The 12,519-nt window shown below is 41.6% G+C and overlaps 1 protein-coding gene across 8 annotated transcripts in view; it reads right to left on the bottom strand.

Moving 5' to 3' along the window:
• Window positions 1-12,519, bottom strand: part of Mef2 (myocyte enhancer factor 2) — a 47,538-nt gene that overhangs the window by 8,096 nt on the left and 26,923 nt on the right. For all 8 annotated transcript variants that reach the window (XM_070283685.1, XM_070283687.1, XM_070283689.1 and 5 more), the window contains exon 3: window positions 11,635-11,669. The gene's annotated coding sequence lies outside the window, so the exon portion shown is untranslated. The remainder of the gene's footprint in view (window positions 1-11,634; window positions 11,670-12,519) is intronic.

Genomic DNA, 12,519 nt, shown 5'->3' with positions numbered 1-12,519 from the left:
AATGAATCGATAATGATATTGATGACGCCGCCACCATTTGATGGGCAGCAAACCGAGAGATATTCTGGAGACACATTCGTAAAAAGACTCTCCACTGTGAGATTTCGGATTTAATGGCATGACCAGGGGCAAGTGTTGCTCCAAGTGCGGCACGCGCCCTCCAGCTCCTCCCTCTCTCCGAAATCAATAATTATCCGTTTAGTAATCAATATTAGATTTTGGTTTTGGTAAAAAGCCCTCCGCTCTGACAGGACAAATTGCTAGCCTTTGTGTTTGTGTTTGGGCCCAAGCACTTGGCCTGTAATTAAGGGACACCTAATCCGCTTAGGACACACAGTCGCACGCTCCGTTCGATTGCCTTTCGAGGGATTATCTCGGAAATAAGCCGCAGATTGCCAGCATTAAGTCATGTTTTAGTCACTTGAGCTGCCTTTGCCTTGCATTACTTACTTTATTTTATTTAATTGTTCTTGTCTTGCGGATGCTTAGTGAGCGCCGATAAGCTGTGCAGCGAACTTGAAGTGAGTCAGTGCGAAAAAACATGAATAATTAAAGGCGCAAGCTCACGAAAGTGCGCAGGCAAGTGACTCAATCACACCACAAGGAACCGAGCGTGTGTATCCCGTATCTGTCGCCATCATTGCAGCAGTTGCAAACTGTGGGGGGATTGTGTGGGTGCCTTAAAGGGGATATAGCTGGAGATATCTGGGGGGGTGATGGCTACACAAGGACACAGGGGCCATGTGGCAGACGGCAGCAGCGGGACATCAAGTGCTTGAATTACAAATTTGTCCTTTTTGTAGCATACTTATCAGCGTCTGCAATTGAATTATACTCACGCTGCTAACCTCTGCCCCTCCACGGTCGAATTGAGTGTTTTTTAAAGGCCATAAAAAGTCAGAGCTTAAAGCAAGCCAATAATACTGAACTAACATGAATAAAGCCTGGGGTTATGTCTATTTCTGGGACGTTTTATATCGAACAAAAAAGGGGAAAAGACAGTTATTTATAACACAAGTTAAATTCATGGTGAAATCCACCTTTTAGTAAGCAAATAAACCTGAACTAAGTCAATATAATTGCATACGAATAAAGTTTTACTGAGCTAACTGAGTAAACTTATTAAATAAATAGTAGGTTAGCCTTGAAAAGACCATAAGGGAGTTGTATTTTTAGTTGAAAATGTTAACTAAAGGACTAACAGGACTTTAATTATCTACTAATAGTTTTTTAAAAGGCAAAATAAGTGACAGAAATTTAACCAAAACACAACAAATACTTTATATACCACCTTGATATGTTTTATGTATCTTTTCTATACTGTGAGCATTCAGAACAACTCTTTAAACCGCCCACATAGTGTCCAATTCCTAATCATCCCCCCTCACCGGCCAAGTTCCCCCGTCCCAAGTTATCGGAAATCTGCATTCAGTGGCAGGAAGGAGAAGCATTCGCTCGCAAACCGGTATCTAATCTGGCCAAGAATTTCAAGTTGCCAAAAACTCTTTATAAATCAATTGGTCACGTCATTCGCGGGGAATACATAGTATAGTAATGGGCCTGTGTTTTTGTTTAGTCAAAAGCCACTTCAAGTGGTGCAGGTGTGGCAACAAAAAAATACAGAATCAAGAATGGCGGTGCAAATATTTGACTAATTGCTGGAAAAGGAATGAAGGGCTAATCACCGGAACAGAAAGGTGGCTGCAATACAAAGGATGTACGGTTTCTGGCCCGGGGGCTGAAAGAACTTAACACGGTTTGCATTGCAACAATCAAGCAACCATTTGTGGCTGCGATTCTTAGCCACACATTTCACTGGGTCAACGGCAAAGGCAGCACTTGAGAGGACTTGGATGCCAGAGGATATAAGCTAGGCAGGCAGGAAGGAAGGATGTGTGTCAAGACATTTGTCTTGTGGCCGGGCAATTAAAACGAAGCAAACTGCCGCCACACGTTTTCACGTTTCTCCATTTAATTGGCCCAAAGACCGGGGCGACATCATTAGGCAAATGGCCAAGAACGAGTCCCCATGCGTGGGACAGCCACTCTCGGTTTCTCAGTTCCCTAGTATCTGAGTTTCTCAGCTCGGTTTCTTGGCAGTTTCTCGGCTGATGAATCCCCAGAATCCCTTCAGATTTTCCTCCTAATTGTTTTGGGGCCGAAAACGAAAAAAAACAAAGGCGGGGGCATTATTATCGATTTGATTTAAGTGAATCACTCTCTGTGGCTTTGGGCAGACGTTAAAAGGCACAAAACTTGTTGCTGTTGCTGTGGCCGCCTTGATTGCTCGCAATTAGCATTTGTGTTGCCAACACTCTTAAATTTATGCAAATTTTAAACTTTTCCGTATTTTGGAGGAATGAACTCCGAACCGATTGCGCAAACCAGTTGTGTCGCACCGAAAATGAGATGAAACAGATCACCAGCCAGAATGCAATCTCTCCTCGCAGCAGCCGAAAGCCCAATTAGAAGGCCAGAGAGATTCCGATTCCCATTTCGAGGCTTATTCAGAGAGACCTTTCATAAATTCCGTTTTATGGCAGCTGCCCAAATAATTTCAAGTTTAAGAAACTCGGAATTTATCACCTGCCGCCTCTCTCTCTCTGAATAATAATAATATAAATTCTCAAAGTTAATATCATGTGCTTGGTGGCGACGTGTAATAGGAATGTCTGCTAATTTTTCCGCATTTGAGTAGAGCTTGGACTTGGCCAGGCTTCTGACTTCGGTTTCACTTTCACTTCTAATTAGCCACAGAGATCTGTCAATGTCCCCCCGACTTATTGTTGTTGATGTGCCTGGCGCAGTTAACGCAGCATTCCTGGGACTCTGGTTATAAATCTTGACTTAATTAAAGACACGCGCGCGCTTTAAGATGCGCCAGTAACGCGTCATTTGGAGCTCCAACTGAGGCGGAACTTTCTGCTCGGAAATGAAGTTTAGAACTGTAAATTGCCGGACAACAAAGTCGAGAGAAAAAAGGGGGAGCCATCAATATAATGTGTGACACATTATCGGAAGAGTGTTGATTCGCTGACAGATGAGGTATGGATTGATGAGGGGTTTGAGTCTTATCATTATTTTCTTCAATTGTTTTGTGCCTTTTCTTCTTTTTTGTATCTTATTGAGGTAACAATCTGAGCTTGAAATTATAACGATTAGTTTCTATATATTTTAATTAGCATTTAATGTTTTTTGTAGCCTTAAGTATCATGTTTTCAATTAAAAGCCATATTTTACATATTTTGTTGCAGAATTATCTTTCCTTTATGGTTTGGTTAACAATTATTAACCTCTCAGGCTTTACTAAGTAAATCTCTTATATTTTATGTAATATCATCAAGATAGACAGTAATATAAATCCATATAGAAACCCCCATTTGGAGGATGTATTACTTGTTCTTTCTAATCCGATGAATACTTTTTCTTTAGACTGAAGTACAATTCTTGAAATTGAAATATATTTCAGATAATCCGGATTATAACATATAAATATAAAAAATTATATTAATTTATCTAACATATTTTTACACTTTATTTATTTCCAACTAATTGTGTGTTCCCCTTAATCTTGGATACAATTCTTGAGTATAACAAATTCTGCAAATATCTGCACACTTCGATTTCCAATTCTGCAAGCCCTCGCCCCTCATATCTGGCATTTTTTCTGCAGCCTGTTTATCAACAATTTCAATTTCAGAGGCAACAAAAAAAATATATAAAGAAAGAAATAAAAAAAAAAAAAACTGACAAGAAGTAAACCGAAATCCAAGGTTCTTTTCGCCCCGAAACACGCGTCTCATGTTAAGGTAGTCGAACAAATTTGAGTTCTCGGGCCCCGAGCCGCCGTATCTCTATCTTATCGCTCCCAAAAAACTCGCACACACACCCCGCCAACAAAATAAAACCGTAAGAGAGAGCCAAACAAAAACAGAAACCGAAAGAAATCATTATAATAATAATAATTATAATTGTGGCCCATAGGAGTAACGGAGAGCGGCGGCAATAACCATAATTATCACAGACACTCGAGAGTCGCAAAAAACACGGCAAATGGCAAAGGGAACATTTATACTTTTTAATAACTATACCAACACAGTGAACTAGTGCCGTGTTCACTGTACACCTCCACATGCGCACGTGTGATAAGAAAGACTCTCGCTCTCGTTCCCAGATAGTGGGCCGCAGCGCCAAATAAAACAAAATTTGATTGCGAATTTTTTATCAAGCCAAGGCACACACCAACATCAACTACAACAACACCACCAAAGAGAACTCGACTATTTTTTGTTGTTGAAAAAATTTGCCAACAAATTATTTTGACTGGCAGATAAGATGAGGGTTGGCTGGGTTTTCCTATTTCTATTTTGTTTGCCTTTTAGATCAAGAAACTTTAGATGGGAAACGAAAACAAACAGCTAAAAATTAAAATGTTCAGTTAATACCTGTAATTTATTGAAAAGCTAAATGTAAAGGGAATCCATTAATCGCCTAAAAATATAAAATTAGAGCTTTGTTTAAGGCTTTTTACTCATTTACTTGAAAAATCCTCTAAAAAGGAAATCATAAAGCCAATAAAGTCAAGTCATTCCTGGCCAAAGAAACCTATATACTACCTATATATGCATATCTCAAGAATGCCAACCCACGGAATATACAACTTGAAAATGAAACGTGGCCGAAACGTGATTAGACCAAAAGTATAGTTAAAAATTCCTAGAAGGGGGTGATCCACGATCGGGGAGGTATCCTTATCTCGACACTGCATATGGCCAAAGCCAATCGTTATCGTTTATCGATGATCGCCATGGCTAAGTCCACATCAAATCAGAAGCGATTATCTCGGCTTTTATATGGCTTTGTTTGCTGTTGGAAGCAGCTCTTGGAGTGATCCTTGGTCACGTCCCGCTTAACCTATTTGGACTCCTGCGTGTGTGTAGGTGTCAAAGTGCATTGCACGCATGTCCAGGGAGCGAGTGAGAGGGAAGCGATAACATAAAGCGATAACTTATAAGTCCCCCGACTCGTGGTTGTTGTTCTTTCTCTCTTCTTTTTTTTTGCATTCGCTGGCTGAAACAAAGTGCAGACAATTATCAGCAAATTCGCCAATCAGCCAAACAGCCAGGCAGTCAGTCAGTCAGTCAGTCAGCCAGTCAGTCAGCCAGCCAGTCAATCAGTCAGTTAGTCACTCAGTCCGGCCATAAAACTACATGCAAAAGAACCTGATAGCGGAGGAAAATGGATTTGAACTTCGCTGGAAGCGTACTCTCCTCTCCCTCGCTTTCGCTGCTACCACAATTGATACGAAAAGCGCTTATCAGTCGAGCATATATAGTCCGTACATGTACGTGGAGGCAGAGAGGGAGCGGTAGCTATACTTCCAACATTAAATTCGCCCGCGGAAGAGAGAATTTGAAACATCTGAACGCATCGAATCGAATCAATTGAAAAGTAAGTGAATAAATGGAAACTGAAGACACCAAGAAACCAAAAGCGAAGTAGATATCTCTTTTACGCGGAATCCAGGCGATGACGTCAGTTTGCCATGGGTTATTCGCCGGCTGCGTGTGTTTGGGTAATTGTAAAATTATAGATAATCAAATTGCCCTATCGGAGGAATATGGGAATATATCGGAGGAGCGGCTTACATATACGGCACGGCACCGCGTGCACGATCTGTAAATAATTGATAAAGCCCAATGGGAGCTTCGATGGAAATTATGCGAATGAGTAAGTAAGAATCACAGCGATCTATCTATATTTGTTTTTTAACAACGTATTACAATCACAAGCTTTCAGTTGGTAAAAAATATGTATCCTTAACCCAACAAAATCTGCTACATTTCAACTACAACTTTAATATATTTTTAATTGCTTACCCAAAAAAATGACTTCTTAAATTTGAAATCTTAGTTTGCTAATTCACTAAATGTTTATCCGGAATTTGAGCTTTAAATTATTATTTTTTTTAATAAATTGAATTTAAAGAGATTTAAATGCATTTTGGTTATAAATAAACCATAATTTGTTTTTCTCTCTTTTATTTTTTGTAATATTTCTCACACTGTTTTGAAACTTACGTGAATCTCTTTTAAGCAGAGCTTTGGTCACTAAAAATGTTCTCGAAAAATACGCTGATGCTCTGGTCAATCAATAGGAAACCGACTTTGTTTCGAACTTTTGTGTGTGGAGATGATCTCTCTGCGTCCGTGTTCCTTGAGAAGTGTTTGCACAAATGTTTCCGCACACAAAACACACACTTCTGGCGATATTCAGATGCTAATTGAATTGTTGCTCGAAATCGGCGAAAGGGATCTCCAAAAGTACAACAACTTTCGGGGCTTTGTTCGGAGTTCACGGAAAATGCAGTCAGTGATATGTGTTTGCCGTGTTATGTTTGCCGTACGCCTGTGCTTTTTTCCAAGCTTGTTTGCTTGCTTTTTTATTTGTTTGTTTGCTCGTTTGCCTGTTCTATCTATAACGCCGCTCGTCGTATTTATTTATATTTGTAAGGCAAATCAAATTGATATTTGTAAATATAAACAAAGTCCGGGGATGGCGGAAGGAAGGCGAAAACGGAGGGTGGCGCAAATAAAAGTTAAAAATAAAAACTTATAATTGTCCGACGTCTGTTGTTTTATTTTTATTTTATTTATTTCTTTTTTTATCGTTGTTGCTATTGCTGTTGCAATTTATTTTTGGAAATAGACGTTGCTTGAATTTGTTTATATGTTTGGAGTAAAAATAAATGATGGCGCGTAGAGCGAGAGCAGCGGGCAGCAGCACAACATAATTCTCGCGATCGAAGGTATGTAGAAGCGGCGGCTCAGTGTCTATATGGTGTTTGGATCTGCATCTGCATCGGAATAATCCTATTGAAAATCGAACTCGCGCTAAATCGCAGATCCCGAGATCCCGAAAACCGAAAAACTGAAGAAGCGGCGCTGCGGACGCGTACAAACGTACTGACGGATACGCCGACGTTGACGTCGTAATGCGAGGCGCGAACCGCACGGATACAGATACAGATACCGATACACTTGCACACTCGCTCTCTCCTACACACACACACACACTCAGCGGCCAGCCTGCCCGGTGAGGATTTTCGTTTCGTGGTGAACTCACTAACACACACGCTCGCACCTTCTAACGGTGCGCCTTTTGTTTTTGCCTTTTTGTGTAACCGTATATCACACACACATGCAGCGCGGGAGAGAGCACTCTCCGGAGCGCAGGCGCTGACTTTGAGTGGAAACTCGGAACGAAAGCAAAAGTCTCACCCGCGCACCCAAGTGCGAGGGAGAGCGGCGATGGATGGGCGGTGGGTGAGTGGGTGAGCGAGCGAGTGAGTGCGTTGAGTGCGTGCGGGAGTCGAAGCCGAAACATATGGTTTTTGTTTGTGCCCTCTCGCACGCACACTTGATCAATCAGCCGTTCGTCGGTGAGCCAGCAACAGTTACATTTCGGCCGCCATCGATTCTGTGTCCCGCTCTGGCGCCCGCTCATGAATGCTAATTACCCCGCAGCTCGCCCTGGGTTTCCGCCTCCTTTGTATCGTTTCGCAGCCCCCCTGCGCCTTATTTTTCTCTGTGTATTTTATTTATTTGGCTCTCGTGCGACAACACATTGTCCTTGCCAGGGGATCGTCCTCTTTGGGCGCCCAGCCCACTATTTGGGCTCCTCCTGACGCAGCTTAATAAAAACTTTGTTGACCTGCGTTTGGCAGCAGAGGGAAACAAGGAAATATCGAGATATAATGGGGGGCTCCGACCATTTAATACCCGGTGTAAGGCCAAGTAGGTTGCATATCTAAAGGGGTCTAATCGGGTCTTATCATATATTTAATATTTATTCAATGATTTTAACTATAAGATACCCAACATTTACTTCAACAGCTATAGCTTTTATACCTTATATTTTTACAGATGGGTTTTTTTTTGTTTTTTTTTTTTTATCTTTTACAGTTAACAATAGCTATCTTATATAGTGTCCTACATTAAATTTTCAAATTAAAATTCTAAACAAATTTATAAGTTAACCAAATTTTCCTATAAACAATATACCCTAGAGGGGTAAACTAAGTTTATACTGAGTATTTTATAAATACAGAAAACACAGGCATTATGGAGCCACAAAAAACAGAAAAGGAAGACACACATAGAGCTAGGACGGGCAGCCCTTGGAGGTCCTTGGAGCCTAGGGTCTGCGGTAACCATTCATTGTTTCTGCTCGATTGATGATTGCCTATTCAGACAGAGGTAGTTATAAGCCAGAACTTGGAAATATATACGTGGGAGGTAGGAAGCTTTAAGAGGGGCCGGTAAATTGAATTCAATTTGTAAATGCGACTCATATTCCCAGCTAAGTGGGATCCAGGTCCTGGGACTCCAGACCCTGTCGATTGTTCCGCTAAGCGGCATATTATTTATGTTAAACACGCTCTATTATGCAGGTTACGCAGGATAACTGATAACAAACTCAACGGGAACAGGAAGGGGAAGCCCACTCCCCACTTGAACTCAATAGAGTTCAATGGAGAATAAAATTCGATTTTTATGAAGAGAAAGAGTAGAGAAAATTACTATGGAAGTTTAGGGGAAATTGTACTGTATTGTAGAGACTAAATTACTTAAGAGAATTAGTTCCTTTTATTTCTGTATTTTGCAAACCATATATCTCTTTAGGAATGTCCATTACCGTTTCAGTTAAATGGTTGCAACTTTAACGTGACTTCCCGAGCAATATGCAAATGCCAGATGCCTGAGATATTCATATACCCCTTCCCTTTTCGATTCTGGTCTGAGCGGATTCTGTAAAAATCACGCATTACCGAGCCCAAGTGCAGCGCGACCACGTTACCCGTTTTATGGCTCTCGCCTCTCAGCGGCGCCACAATGTTGCATAGCAGCCTGCCCTGGGCATATGTGTACATACATATATCTCTCGATTCCATATTACAAATCCCAGTTCTTGGTTCTCAGTAGCCCGATGCAGTGTCCTTGTGACTTTTAACGCTTCGACTGGGTGCGACAACTGCCAACTGCAAACAGTCGTCGACAGTCTTAATTCAATAAACGCCGACCGGCGATTTGCGCATGCTGCATGCACTCAACACATGTGCAACATGCGGCATCTGCACCCGATGCTTGCCTCAATGTGTTGAGTCCGACTTAACGGCCGCCTGCCTTGCAGGGGTTTCTTCAGGGGGATCTTCAGAACGAGAAGTAGAAGCAGAATCAGAACCAGACCCAGACCGAGACTCAGATCCCAGGCACGGACACCCCAAGCCAAGACCACGTGAAACTCCACTCCACAGCCGAGCGGTCTCCCCGCTCGACGCTGCGTAGGTAATTTCATAAATCTCATTCAAATTGCCTTTGCCTTCCCGATACACAGACTCAAGCGGTGTCCGGAGGGTTGTAAGCATACCGAATTACAGGGAAAAACATATTTTTAATTGCTTGCCGAGATTTCGAAATTGAAAAATGTCTGCGGCGGTATCAATTATGCAAATGCTCCGGCTTCCTCCAAAATAAAAAGGAAGAATGAAGAGTAAAGATGTAAAGTGGAGCTCCCAAAATAAAGCTCAAGTAATTACGCGTCTCTAGGGAACGTTTGAGGGAGTCTCGGCCAAGAGGGGTAGGTGTCGCCATTAGCATTGGCTAATTACATTTCAATTGGGCCTAAGCCCCTCCGACTTGCCGGTTAATTCATAAAAATCTCAATCAATTTCCCCGGGCATTGAGTGCAATTTAAATGTGATTAAATGTGAGCTTAAGGACACTCTGGAAAGAGGGAAACATTTGCCAAATCTAATCAATTTTTACCGCCCACGGTAAGCCTCTGCTCCTGCTACTGCTTCTAATCCAGCTCCCGCTTCAGTTTCAGTTTCTGTTTCGTCCTGTCAGCTCGAATAATTCCACCTTAACACGTGTGTCATTGCGGGGGCGAGGTGTTCCCAAATTTGGGGCCAGTGAAAGCATTTCTCTGTTTGCATGACTGATAAGTTCCCAGGGATGCCGCCCCCATCTCCTGCTTAGAATTCGAAAACTGCCTCTAATTGGCTTTGACTGTCAGCTTGGGCTGACTTGCAATTAGCATTGCTCGACAAAATAGAAAACTTTTAAGTCGGACTGGCCTACAACAATCCACAAACTGTCAACTTTTTCCCTTGCTGGTAAACACTTTTCCTTTCAGATGGGGCCACAAATGGCACATATTTAATGCGAAAAACTCTTTCTCTATCTTGTTTTTTATTCGGGGCAAGGACGCGCTACAAAAAGGTATATAATTGAAACGGATGGCAAACAGTCAAGGTAGAGAGTAGCCTAATTGAATCGTCACAGTTCTCATTCATAAGTTCCGCAAGTCCATTGATGGAAAGGCATATCCACTGAGGGGAAAATACCAGTCGGCGAGCGACAGTGAGTGAGGTAATCATTTTGAAATCATGCGGAATACCCGGCAAACATTGCCCCTCTCAGTCCCTGCTTAAGTTTCAGTTTGTGTAGGTGGCTGCTGGCTTATCAATCAATGTTATTTATGCATATCCCAGCTGACGTGGGGAGAATTCGCTTCATCCTCGGATTCCACACTAAAACATTCATGTACCTTGGAAAACAGAGACTCCAAATCCGAGTGGGATAAGCTTTTAACCACGAATCCGAAGGCTTTAATACCTGGCAGAGCGGTTTGAATTACTCAAGTCAAAAACAACGTCCTAATGTTTCTCAGGAGCTGGCTGCAGTTTTGTGCGAAGCATCTTTCCCTCGAAAAGTAGGCTATAAATAACTTGCAAAATGAATGCTGGCCTTGATTCTGGTTTTAAACTGGTAAAATAATACCTCCCTTAATCAGAAAATGCGTAAATGTGTGGCCTTAAAATATCAGAGAATATTAAGGATAATTGGAATTAGACTAAGAATAACAACAATTAACAATTATTATTCTATTATATAAATAAATTCTGAATGCAGGAATAAAACACTCTCAAAAGACTTGATTAACATCCATATGACAAGTTTATAATATGGATATTTTAGAAATACAACAAAAAACTTGTTGCACTTGTAGTTCTCCTTCATTCTCTCTCTTTTTGCAGTATGTATATAATTCCAGTTGAGTTGTTTAATGCGCAGTGTATCGTAAACACTAGACTTCCCGCAACCAAACTACCTTTTCTTCTACGCCAACCAAAACGGGATGGAAAAGCGGGGTAATGGGAAGGGTGGCAGGAAAAGCAGACAGGCAGACACACGGAAATTGACAACTCGCAGAGCAATAAAGAAAAGTGTCCCGCACACTCACACTCGCACTCGAGCGCACACAGCGGGAGAGGGAAAGCAGGAAAACGGGAAAAGCCGGGGGAGGTAGGCTGATAAGTTTTATACAATTTCCACCCACAGAACTTGAGTTATGCCCCACATAACACAATATTTCCCTAATGTCTTTATTATGTTCCATTGAGTGTAAATATTTGCCTTGTGCCCACACTAACACACCCCCCTTGCACGTGTGTGTGTGTGTTAGCCAAGTTGGTAATTCGTAATACGTGGCACGTGCTTCCCAAGAAGCTGCTGGTGTTGCCGTAAACAAAACAGGATCTAAGGATGCGGTGCGTATGCGGGGACTCACCTTGTTTTTGCCGACAACAGGTACAAAAGATTGCGCTGCAAATAGGCGGAAAAGAAGGGAAAATGGAAATTAGAAAATGGGAAAAAACGAGAATCACAAGCTTAGGGCAAACAGGCGTTTAAAAACGCCCCGAAAACGCGCTCATGTCGCACGCGATTTATGACGCTCAGTTCAATGCACACGCGTTCCACGTTAACCTCCTGCATCGCGCCTTGTTGTTGTCGTTGCTTCTGTTGTTTTAGTTGCTTCGGTTGCCCCCCAGAAGCCCCCAGAAGAGTAGAAAACGGTGGCAAAGTCGGGGTCCGCACATGTGCGGCATTGCCCCCTGCCAAAGGAAAAATAAGCAGGGTTTAGCAAAGCCGAAGCTATGATGCTCTTGTGCGATCTTTAAAGTTTGTTTGTATATTCACAAGATATAATAAAAAGATATACAAAATAATGCTAGAATTTGCACTACAGCATTTAGGGAGGAGATATCAAATCTTGGCTCATCTATCAGCGCTTTTACGATCATAACAGCGCCTTTCAAGCTTGCTTTTGTTTTAATGTAGTAATCCTAACTTATCAAATAGTTCCCTAAATTCTTAACATTCTAAGCCTCAATTTGGCAATATTTTTAATTACAAATTCATTAATATTAGGAGCAATTCGAGAGTTAAAGAGCTATCTTAGTTCTAAACTTAAGTTAAGTCAAAAAATACTTCTACTTTAAACAATCAAAGATGTCTCAGTCTATAGATTTATTGTTAATACCTCCTTAAAGAGCATCAAAAGTTGCGGAAAAATAAGAGTTGACGGGAAGCTGCCAGAGTTGCAGACGACAAGTGAGCAGAGCGGGTTTAAAGTTGAAAGGATACCATAAATCTTGTAAGCTGATGCAAAGCG

The sequence above is a fragment of the Drosophila kikkawai genome, chromosome 2R, assembly GCF_030179895.1.
Source record: "Drosophila kikkawai strain 14028-0561.14 chromosome 2R, DkikHiC1v2, whole genome shotgun sequence".
Lineage (NCBI taxonomy): Eukaryota > Metazoa > Arthropoda > Insecta > Diptera > Drosophilidae > Drosophila > Drosophila kikkawai.
The sequence above is the reverse complement of the archived record's forward strand: the minus strand, read 5'-3'. Positions and strand labels throughout refer to the sequence as shown.